General features: G+C 31.4%; 1 protein-coding gene across 3 annotated transcripts in view; it reads right to left on the bottom strand.

Annotated features, from left to right (window-relative positions):
• Positions 1-13,003, bottom strand: part of LOC140443510 (limbic system-associated membrane protein) — a 1,158,062-nt gene that overhangs the window by 736,033 nt on the left and 409,026 nt on the right. The window lies entirely within an intron of this gene.

Genomic DNA, 13,003 nt, shown 5'->3' with positions numbered 1-13,003 from the left:
TACTCTTTCCAACTATTTGGTACTGGTGTCTTATTTTTTCAATTATTGTAGAAAATGTCTACTAGTGAAATTTTATATTCTATAGGTAAGTTGTATAACATCGAATATGATACATTGTCAATACCTGAAACAGTAATATTTCTTTTTTCAAGGGCTCGATGCAATTCCCATAAATGAAAATTTTCGTCAAAATTGTCATTTTGTCGGGGTACTGTTTGGATATGTTCTTGTACAGTGTCGTCATTTGGAACCCATGCCGGGGCAATTTTTCTATGGAATTCTTGCAACCATGTATCTTCTGGATCAATAGGTACTTTGTTGGCTTTTTTGCGGTTTTTAAAACAATTAACTTTTCGCCAGACATCTTTTATTGGTGTTCTTGAGTTAAGGCTTTCACAAAAATCAATCCAATTCTTCTTTTTCTTCTGTTTGAAGATTTTCTTTGCAATAGCATCTAGTCGTTTATACTCCATTAGGTTTTGGAGCGTTGGATTCTGTTTATAATTTATAAACGCAAGTTTTATATTTTCAGCTGCTAACTGACAATGATTGTTCCACCATGGTTTCGGAATATGACCTTTGTTTTTTTCTTTAATGGAAAAATGTTTTGGGATAGCGACGTTGACTGCCTGGTATATATTTGTCAACAGTTCTTCGTAGATTAATGGTATTTTCATTGTTTCCAAAGTACTGGCATACATTATCCAATTGGCTCTGATAATGTTCCATATTCTATATTTTCTACTGGATGTGGCTTCTGCTGCGGAGAAACTTTGTGATGAAAAATTAATTGGCACATGATTAGATCCATAAGGTTCTTGTAGAGTATTCCAACGAAAATGAGAGACAATATATTGGGAACAAATGGTTAAGTCTACAGCAGAAGGTTTATTGGAAATAGCAAGAGTGGGGGACCCGTCGTTTAAATATTCTAAATAACAGTATTCTATAGCATCTAGAAGATCTTTACCTAATCTATCATCAACTTCGCAGCCCCATGCCAAATAGTGTGCGTTAAAATCGCCTCCAATTATAAATGGTTTTAGTATATTTTCTAAAAAATTTATCCATTGTTGAATTAAAACTTTGTCCTGGGTTCATTATATAGAGAAATTATATGTAAAGGTTTCTTGAAATGTGAAATTTTTATTGAAATACACTTATAATGTAAACGAAAACGTATTTTGAAAATTTATTTCTTCATATTATTATGTTGGATTTCAAAAGGATTGCACAACCGCCATATCCATCAGGGCAGTCAGCTCGAACACAATTAAATTCTTTAAAATTATAATATTTTCCAGGTTTAAACCAGGTTTCAGATAATAGAGCTATAGTGATGTCATTCTGATGAAGTAAATATTCTAAATTCTCTTTATTAGCAACTCCTGAACGACAGTTCCACTGTAATAGGTTTATTTTATTTAAGTTTGCGAATTTGATGCTAGATTTTGGTTAAAATGGTTACTAATTATCTGAATTACATCAGCTTTTGAAATATTAAAATTATTATTTTGTTTAATTGAATTAACAATTGTAAGAACCAAATCTACAATGACATTTATTACAGAAGAATTTAACTCTTCTGACCTGAATCTGCAATGTTTAAGTTTTTTTTTTGGTAAAATTGACTTTTATCTATTCCCTCAGGATGTTTTGGAATGGAAACTATAGATACTATTTGTTTTCTAGCTATATCAGTTGGGTCTGAATTATTTGGTTTCTGCCTTTTATTCGGCCTACTGGTGTTTGTGTGAGGATTAAGTATAAATTTAGCAAAATTATTTCCTTGAGAGGAAGTAGAAGGTTCTGAATTTTGTGAAAAATTTGAATCATTGTTCGCTGTATTGGTCCTAAGAATACTAGCGTATGAATTCTTAGGCACTTTATTTGCTTCGTAAAAATTAATGTTTGTTAAACCCATCGTCTCTTTTATTAACTTTTGTCGTATAAATTCTGGGCATGCGCTTAAATTTGTGGTCAAATGATTCCCCTTACAACTGAAACATACTTGTGTGAACTCAACTTTTATGTAATTCTTTGAATTATGAGTTTCTTGGTATCTGTTACATCTCGGCTGACTCCTACATTGATTTCCTAAGTGGCCGTATCTAATACAGTTAAAACATAACAAAACTTTCTGTTTATATATTTCAACTTCTTTAATAACCTTATTGATGACTATATATTTAGGTAAAGTTTGTGATTTAAAGGTCACAATACAAGACTTAGTAGGGACATATTTGACAATTTTTTCCTCATTAACAATTTTTTCTACTTTACGCGTAATTCTTTTAACGTTTGCAATTTCAAATATGCAATTACTATCATACTGTTTAATTATATTTTTAATATACTCTTCCGATAAATCTGTATCTATATCCCTAATAACTCCTTGTCTGTGTAAAATAAATTTTAGAATATACAGATCTCAATTATTTAAACGAAATATTTCTAGAGTTTTGTTTTATAAGAGGTTATTGCATTACTATTAAATAGAAGTGCTTGCCTTACCTGTTTTGTTACTTTTTGTTGTGTCTCATTCAGATTGGTTGTATTTGGATTATTCATCAAATTGATTGGAATTGTAGTACTTACAGAAAGATCCTTTTCGGCATCACTTTGATTGTCGAATATATTTTCAGACATAGCTGGTTTTGTGGGTGTATCAATGTATCATGTATCATGTAGAATGTATCAATAATCAATAAATAAAAAAATAAAAAATAAAAAAATAAAAATAAATAAAACAAAAATAAAACATTACTTACATGCCGGTACTCTATTAATTGATGTAAGGCATGTAAGTTATGTTTTATTTATTTGTTCATTTATTAATTCATTACAGTTTAATAGACTATTTTACCAATTTGTGGGTCTTACCTTGTCTGCTTAAACATTTTATTCATTTTGAATAACCACAGACATGTAATATTGGCATAATTACTGTAATTTATATTATTTATATCATCTATCTTTGTTTATCTTTATTAGACAACACCCTAATATGGGTTTATTATTTCAGCATTTATTTAACTTTGTATCGTGACCTGAAGATGCTTTGCATATTGTAGAAAGCGAAACCGGTCGTCTGGATAATTAAATTAAATTGATTGTGAGTAAGTCGAATTTATTATTTCTTTTACCTACCCATTTTCATTTAGAAACAAGATTTTTTACAAGATTGAAGAAAGAAAATAACAAAAGACCACAAGCAATCTGGAAACACTCACAGGAAGGGACTCAAAGATGACAAAAATACAATATGTAAATGTCTAACTAGAATAACTAAAGGGGATAGAAAACAAGAACAACATCACCACATTCAAAATAACCGACACACTGAAATCTATTCTATTCAAAACCAAACCCAACAACACACAAGCAGATATGAAACTTCATCTAAAAGTACCCTGTAAGTGCAAAAATTTCTACGTGGGACAAACCGCAAGACCGCTAACTTTCAAGATAAAAGAGCATGAAACATACATCAATAACAGAACTTAGAGAAATTCCAGATATGCAAACATAGCCGGCACAACGAACAGAGACTACAATAGAAAGATGTATCAATAATTATGAACTAAGCAGACATAAAAAAGAGAAAAGTCAAAAAAGCAGCCCACATCGTACTTAATAAAGAAACCTGCGTAGCAAGTCCATTAGTAGAATGTAATGGGCTTTTGTTGCAAACGTTAAAAGAAGAAGTGAACAACAAAATTATACCAACAATAGCGGAGTAACAGTAGGTCGAAAAACATTACCTACAACCTACATTTTTATACACAATACATACGCAACACACAAAACACAAATATCGCTTTTCTTGCCATTTAGAAGATGCTACCTACAAGATCAAGGGCAATTGTGTCAAAAATGACATATATGTAACTTAATAACAAAAAAAACTTTGTTTATTTGCATTTTCGCAGATTTTTTTTATAATAACCTTCTTTTAGAACCATTTTCAGAGTGGAAGTCGAAAACGTCAAACACCAGTTAGTTTAAAATGTAATTCTTATTACAACCAATAATTGTGGCTTAATCCCATATAAACATATTTAAACTAGTCATGCCACTAGAAGGTAGTTTCAGAATTTTTCTGTAAAACACTATTTACAGAATATTTATCTTTTAGTTAGAAGAATACATTGGCCCTTTTTTAATAACGAAATATTTACAATAACATTTATTTTTCATGTTGAGTTTTGCTTATTTAGAAATTTTAATAAAAATGCCCCTTTTTATGCATTAAAATACATTGACGACACTTGTTGCCTACGATGCCTGTAATATGCGCAATAATTTTGGTTTAATAAGGGAAGGCTTTTATGCAAATTTTATTTCATTAGTTTTGCATTTCCCCTTAATTTTTTTAATATTTCTAGAGAAATAAAGTTACATAAAATTCGTTTGATATTTCGCCTATGCCCCAACAAAGATTTGTTATAATTCGTAGACTAACTTTATAACAAATTTAACTTTATAAAAAAATCAATAACAGTTATTTGCCACTAAATATTGCACTTTAACAATGGTAAAAATGCAAACATATTTAATTTTTACAATTACGAGCTATAGTCTCTAGGATTCAGAATTTCCATAATGAGTTGATCTAGATCACATCATCACCATTTTAGCACAATTAATTCTTGTGTGTTGAAAGTTGGCCAAACATGAATTAGAGTAGGCTTTAACTGTCGATAAACTAATTTAAGAGATCTAGATATGCGTTTTTTATATTGGAAAGAATCGCTCTACATCACACGTTTATGAGTGTACTTTTTGTTAATTGTTTTTCATTATTTCTATTTACTTTTTATGACCAGAGAGCCGTCTCTAATAGTAGTGGGGGATACAGAGGTAGGAACATCAGGAAACTTCCTGAAGTCACCTTTAGCGGTATGATCCTCTACTTCTTGCTGGAGGAGTATGAAAGGTGGTCCTGAAGTGAGGCGAAAAATCTTACGCCAAGTTGCTGAAACAAATAAAGGGTAGCGTAGATACAAAGAAGGAGGAGATTAGTATCAAAAGCGCTCAAAAAGACCAAGGGCGGAGACCTTATCCTCGAAGTAGCACGGATAGAACAGGCCGAGCGCCTGAAGAAGAATGTTGTGGCCCGTGCAGAGGAAAACACGTTATAGTGCTCTGTAAATAGAACGGATTATTTATTCCACCAGAGAGGGGTTCAAGATTGTCTGTATCGAATTGAAGGGGAATACGACACCCTGAGGAGAAAAAACTCCATTTAATACGGGAACTCCTTCCTCTATTAAAGTATAGACATGAAAATGTTACTATTTTCGTTGACTTGAAATCTTTTACTAAGTTGGAACTTGGCAAGGCTGTTGGACGTATGAAGATCCGAAAGGCACCTGGCATATATGGTGTCATGCCGGAGACAGTAAGACTTGCAGCTCTAATATATTCGTAGGTTTTCCTAAGATTGCTAAACAAACTGCTTGAACAACAGCAGTTTTTAACAATGTTGAAAGAAGCTAAGGTTGTCCTTATCCCGTAAGGTAGAGTTGAAGAGGAAGAGGTACGATTTCTGAGATTTCGGCCAATTTGCTTTCTTAGTTCGGTAGCTAAATTGTACGAACAGCTTGTAAAAGGCCGCCTTGGGCCAAAACTAAATTTAGGGCCATAAGTTCCACCATATACGCAGTCACAGAAGAAACTCTTTAGTTACGCAGAATACAAAGAGATGGATGGATGGAAGTTTGGTGTGCGTTCTCTCTCCCTAAGTGTGCGTTCATAACGAGGCGCCGACCCTCGATCGGACCATAGGATGGTATTATATTGTCATCGCCACGTAAAACAAATGCATTATTTTAAATGCGAGCGTTCACTGTCAGTGCTAAGCTCTAGGCGAGGATACCTTGCGATGGTCTCCGTAATGAACGCACCCTAAGGAAGAGTGACCACCAATCCTGGCATGGCAAGTAACAAATAGCAAGTAGCGCGCTTCTAGCATGTTACTTAAAATGTAACCAATGCAAACGAATGATTCAGCGCACACCAAAATGACAGCGACAGTGGCGTCATGCAGCTTGCTACGCCACGTCGTAAAAATAGAGCTTTTTCTACCTTTTTCCACGTGCTACTTGCATTTTTTATATGTGTTTGTTGAAAAATTTAAATATGGAAAACAGTCCAGAGTTTAATATTCGTTTTGTCTCAATAATTGAGAAATTTGCAGGTATTTATAACAACGCAAGTCCGGAATTTTGGAAAAGGATTGAAATTTCGCAGGATACTTTTATTTATTATTTAATTATTTAAATACATTAAATCCACTATGCTCTTATATCTCTTTCCAATAAGTGTGTACCCAAAACGTTATTAAATGTCACGTTACTTTAGTGTGCGCTAGCTGCTACACCAGTGCAATGCTCGTGCAAAAATGTCACTGCCATGTACATGTCACGCCAGTTTCGTGGGCGCTCTCGCTTAGACTTCTGTGTAAGGTGCTTCTGCAATTATCGGTAAGTTTTTTTCTCAGAAACCGATGTAAGTTTTGGTGTTATTAAATCTGTCAAAATAACAGGGTAACAATAATTTGTTTTTTTTTTTAAAAGCGAAGTGTTTGAATACTTTTATTCATAATATAGGGTTATTTGTGGTGCTGTTTCATTTACTCTTTTTGTATGCAACAAGTATGCCGAAATTGCTTTGTTGATTTATTTCACACTTTCTTTTCAAAAAATGACTAGCTGTTGTGAGCCGTTGTGAAGCTAAACAAGAAAGAATTAGACGACTTTTTGACGAAGTTTCATCTAACATAGCAGGGAATAGTGATTACATGACGCCCATTTAGAAGTTCAAAATGAGAATAGTCATTAGAAACAAGATGTGTCCGACAATGACGTGGCCTCTATTATAGTACTTAAGAGAACAACCCCTGAACCTTGTTTCATTAGACGTGACGGTCCTTGATATAAAAAACATTTAGATCAACGTAAGAACGTGAGAACCAACCCGTGCGACAATTCAGTAACCCAATTTTCAGGAGCAAAAGGTGAAGCTAGGCACAAGAATACTACCTCCTCCTGTTGTTTGTGAGTTAAGAACTCACTACTGTAATTTTGGTTGGATGAGAATTTTTGATAGGTATCAGCTAGTTCATTTACTATATTCTGTGGATCAGTTAGTAACGCCACTTCTTTATCTAGACTTACAATTTGTTAGTAAGTGTGCTGTCCTGTTATTTTTTGAACTTTTTCCAAACCGATGATCTATTTGTGTTGCTGTTAATGCTAGATATGCATTTCTGCCAGGATTCTTGTTTGCTTTTTTTATGATTATCCTTGCTTTATCTCTATATTTTTGTACCTTATTAATAGATCAATATTTTTGTACTTTTTGTATTGGTTCCAAATTGTTTTAATTAATCGAATAGCGGTCTTATATTCTGTATATAAGCAGCATCCAGTACATACTGATTATAAAGCTCTCGAGTGTGTAGTTAATCGACTTCGAAATTTTATTCTGATTCATTATCTCTAATAAAAATTTTCAAATTCAATCCAATTTGCTTTTTTTAGTTTTCATTTTTAAGCTAATCTTGTATATGTATTTAAACTAACTATATGATTCAAATTGAGAAGTTGTCACTACTATATAAATCTTTTAGTACTGTCCAATCGAGTTTACCAGAAGTTTACCAAAAGATGTTTAGTTAAAGTTTAGTATGTGGCCTAAAACTAAGTATGTGGCTATATTCAGGATTTGTAGCTCCAATTCTCAAACATGTTATTGGTGACATCAATTTCAAGCCAAGGTTTTGAAGAAGATTGCTCAATATTTCGTGTGGGATTGTTGGACTAACATTATATAAGAGAAGTCTTTCTGATGGGGTGATTAGTCTACGTGCTAGCATTATTCATTATTTATTTTTATGGATTCTGTTTTATTAAGAAAATCATCAACTACAGCTTTACTGGAAAGATAAATACATACTCGAATATCATAGATTCTTGACGAATATATAATATTTTTTGGTTGACATTTGATTGGTATTTGAGTGGTCCTAGTTGCAATAGTTAATCTTGTGATTTTGCGCCATTGATTTAACAGAAGTTGATGCCTTGTTCTTTAAGTACAACTTTTGGACTAGTTTGTTGCGATGCAACAGCTAGAGTACATTGGGTTGCTTTGAGAAGTGTGCATATTAAAGTATGGCTCTGATTTTAATTGTTTTTAATAAAAAACCAGTCTGGTGTTGTGTTGTTATGATGATTTTGTTTAGGTCGATTTTCAAAATAAGTATATTAATTCAGTCTAATTAATACTCTTTTAATCACGTTTTTACGTCTTCTTATAACACTAACTTTAATAAACAGGTATATAACTTTTGTTGCTTTATCATGGTTAAAATACTAATATAAAATTGTGAATTTATTGGATCTGAAATTAAACACACTATGTGGTTAGAAAATCAGATCTACTAATGCTATTGAGAATTATTGTTCAGTTTCGTTACCTAAGTAACTAAGTTATTACCATGAACGCTTTGTTATAATTAAATTTCAGTTAAATTGTTTTTATTTTGTTTGGTGTTTTATAAATATTAAAGATGCTTAATAAATTAAAAAGTATTATTCTTATTTAATTTCATTCCTTCAAAAAGTAAACAAAATCCTACGCTTGAAAGTGTGTAATGGAAACATTTTCTTGTCGGTCTCTGCGACCGATGTTAGCTTTATTGTTCAGAAAACCCCTGTTAGTTGCCCAAGGTTAAATAGGTAATATGTCATGTAATATTATTATACCTGCGTTTTAATTCCAGTTCAGTTCTAATATCGTCTCAGTCTACGTTAGTTTTAAAAGTATTTCTGTTATCTTGATGTTACCGTTATGGAAGTATTAATGTTAATATATATGATTATCAACATTTACGTCTCCGCATCAAATCTACGAAAAACGACTTTTACACAAAAATGGCTTTTCTCGTACTCATTGCGCAGCTTAATTTAAATTGTGTCCTCTGCATGGTACTTTTACATTTGTGATATATCCTAATTAGTATTGTCTTTAGATAAGTATGGTTTTAGCAAATGTAGTAGTCCACTGTTTTGCACTAGTCGTTTTACGTAAGCCTAGTTCAGGGTATGGTACTTATCTGTCATATACATTTAAATATTTTTGTTAACCATTTAATCGTTAAATAGTTTAAGGAATCCTGAGCGAGAATTATTAGATCCTGGTTCTTCTCCATCTTTTATTAAATTCTCGAATTTTGTGATGATTTTGTTTTTGAATTCTCTTCTTTTATTCGTCAAATCTAGAAATTTTCTATCCATTTATGTCATTATACTTTTGTTAAAATTGTATAAAATTTTAACTATATAACAAAGTTTTGGCAACTCTTTGTCCATTCTAAAATGTTATGTTTGCACTACTAAAATTTGTTTTAGTTAAAAATTTAAAGTTACTTAGCAGTTTAATTAAAATATATGTCTGTACTTAAGATCTGCAAGTCTTTGGTATTTTAATAGTTTTTTTTCTAGGTATGTTATTTATTAAGCTTTAATCTATTTATTTGTTTGCGTACGTAACTACTTCAATTTTACTGTTTTTCCACTGCGTAAAAAACTACACAAATTACATAAATGCATTTTTATGCAAATTAAAAAAAAATCAATTTTCGTTGAGTAAAACCAGACATAATTGCGACTTTTGTAAATTTGAATTTATGAATTTAGTTTTTGAAATAGTAAAATCGTTTCGCCTTTAAACTCTTTATCTTTGACACTTCATGGACGGCTCATTTTTTAATGGATCGTTTTTAATTTTTTTTGTCTAAACTTGAACTTTTATTCTGTTAAATGGTTTTTTTTTAAATTGCCTATTATTTATAAACAAAGCTCCGAAGAATTAAAAAAGTGTACTGCAGTACACTTTTTTGAGATAAAATCTGACATTATGTTCATGTCCGCGTATTTGAATATTAATACTAACAATGGTATTGTGTTCGAGAAAACTTTAATTTCTTTGTTGCATGCTTGTGTTGTGTATATTTGACGTATAATAATTTGAATTCGATTTGAATTCAATACACAGTAATACATTTAATATACTGTATATCAGACATTTATTGCGTTATAATTTTAAAATTTGTAAATTCTGTCAAAATGATTTATTAGATGTTTTAAAAATTACTTCAATGTTTTTAAATGGGCCGAAATCAGACCTTTCAACGTTTGAGACATTAGATGATAAGTACAAATATTCAAAATTTTCGTATAGATATACAAAATCTTATAATAGTTTAATAAATTAATTTAAAAATAATTAAATCCTTTAACAAAATATCCCCCATGTAACATCAATAGAAAAAAACACTGTTTTACGATTAATGTTACCACTCATTGAATGTTCTCTAAAATAGTCTTTTAACGGTGATCTTCCACGTATGTGAAGTAGTAATTTACAAGAATTAAACGTAAAAACGAGCTAATAGAATTCAATTGCCGGAAGGGCGCCCTATTAAAGTATACCTACCTACTTCTGTTACATCATACTTCGTTTCCAATCCGTTTCCCATTCAGAGTTCCATTTACTTAATTAAGGTTGAAATCCTCAGGGCTTTTATTCTTCTATACTAACGATTAAAATATAGGGTGAATTCCACAAAAAATAATATTAAAAGCTAATATCTCAACCATAATATACACCATATTGAATATGAATATCACAAGGACTGGGACGATTATTAATACTTTAGATAATTAGGTGGAGTATATTAAAGTATCTAGCGATATCAGCTTATTTAAATAAGGAAATCTAAACTCTGTTTAACCATGAGTATAGGTTGTTGAAATAATAAAAGATTTTTGACTAGCCTATACACGTGCTAATAAATTAAAGTTGTTAACCAAAAATGAAGGCTAGAAAATCAAGTTATCAAATATTCGAAGTAGGTACGGTGATCAAACATTTTTTTAAACATTTTTCGAATGGTATGATACAAATAGAATATGAAATTTTAAGGAGGAATCGTACATGAATCGTACGTGAATTTTAACCCCACACTGGGGTCTATAACCATAATAAATATATATATATATATATATATATATATATATATATATATATATATATATATATATATATATATATATTTAGATATATGTACCTATTATATAAATACATATTATATAGTTTTAATTTTTTAACTACTGCCAATGGCATATGTTTGGTCAGATGAACCTGCCATACGTACCCCTTGTAAATTAATTTCATCGTATGATAAGTTTGCCAAGTATTTTCATAAATGACACTAAACATGCTTTTTAAAATTGGATTTTTGCGTTTTTAATTCAAGTTTTAATTTATTTTGTACTGAAAAATATTTTAATTCATTGATTCTCAAATGTAGTCACTTAGTCACTACACACACCAATGGTGCGACTGAAGTTGTCGATTGTAAATTAATTAGCTTAATTTTCCTCTTTTTGATTTTCATATTATAAGTGATATATTCTTCTTCTTCTTTTTCTATCTGCCATTGAAAATTAACTTAGGTCCCTCTAATATACACATCATTCAGGTCTACGCACCGACATCAGAATCCACTGAAGAAGAAAATAAAAAATTTCTATCAGATTCTAGAAGACTGTCTAAAACTGACCAAAAAACATGAACATACTATTATCATGAGCGATTTCAGTCCCAAAATAGGACAAGGTACAGTCGCGAACGTCGTGAGGTCATTTGGTCTTGGTATAAAATTTTTAAATTACATCCAAGAAGACTTTATACATGGAAAGCACCCGGTGATAACTCAGGGATAATCATAGGACACCAAATTGATTTTATCAACATGAACAAAAGGTTTAGAAATTCTATCACTTCAACAAAAACATATCCAGGCGCAGATGTCTTCTCAAATCATAGTCTACTGGTTGTAAATATCAACATACGACTCAAAATAATTATTAAAAAAATAAGGCCCAAGATAGGTATAAGACTACTAAAAGCAAATGACACCCAGAAAAAAGTAGAAACAGAGATTAATAAGAATTTTGCAAAAATAGTTGAAGACACTACTAGAGGCAAAGAAGAACAGTGAAACGAATTGAAGACATCTACTACCACAATTGCGCATAAATATCTAAAATCAAAAAGAGAAAAGAAGCAAGAATGGATGACAGGTAAAATATTGCATATAATGAAAGAGCAAAGAAAATTAAAAGGTAGAAATAACAACGAATACAAAAAGTTGTATAAGACTACACTAAAGAAGATAAAAGGAGCAAAAGAAGCATGGCTGGCTGAGAAATGTACGGAAGTTGAAACACAACGCAACACGCAACGATTTCCATATGCACAAAAAAATTAAAAAGGTGCAGAATACTAGAAAACAAGAGGCCCAGAAATAACAAACTAAGAAGTAATTATGGCCATTAAGCGGATTAAAGACGGGAAATCACCAGGACCTAATGAGGTGCATATTGAAATTTTAAAACTATTAAAGGCACACCAAATCATAGCTCTTATGAAACTATCCAACAACATCTACGACACTGGTTACTTATCAAAAGACTGGCTACTATCAATATTCATTCCACTTTCTAAAAAACTAAACGCTAGAAAATGGAAAGAACATAGATTAATTAGTATGATAAGGCATGTACTTAAAGTACATTCACTTGCGCATATACCCAAATTAGAAGAACACCTGAGTGAAGTTCAATTTAGATTCAGAGTAGGACTCGGAATGAGCGAATCACTTTTTAGTTTGCAAGTTAAAATACAGCGATGTCAGCTGCGTCAGAGAGCCAGGGATGTCAACTGGGATATGTATGCATGTTTCGTTGATTTCGAGAAGGCGTTTCATAATGTCCCACATGAAAAACTAATCGATATCCTAAAACCATCAGGACTCGATTGTAAGGATATAAGACTGATAATAAACCTATACCTCTAACAAAAAGCAACAGTACGATTCGAAAATGAACTGTCCGATATCTTTTACATTCGAAAAAGGAGTTAGATA

Source organism: Diabrotica undecimpunctata, chromosome 6 (assembly GCF_040954645.1).
Source record: "Diabrotica undecimpunctata isolate CICGRU chromosome 6, icDiaUnde3, whole genome shotgun sequence".
NCBI classification, from domain to species: domain Eukaryota; kingdom Metazoa; phylum Arthropoda; class Insecta; order Coleoptera; family Chrysomelidae; genus Diabrotica; species Diabrotica undecimpunctata.
This window is presented reverse-complemented; position numbering and strand designations above follow the sequence as displayed.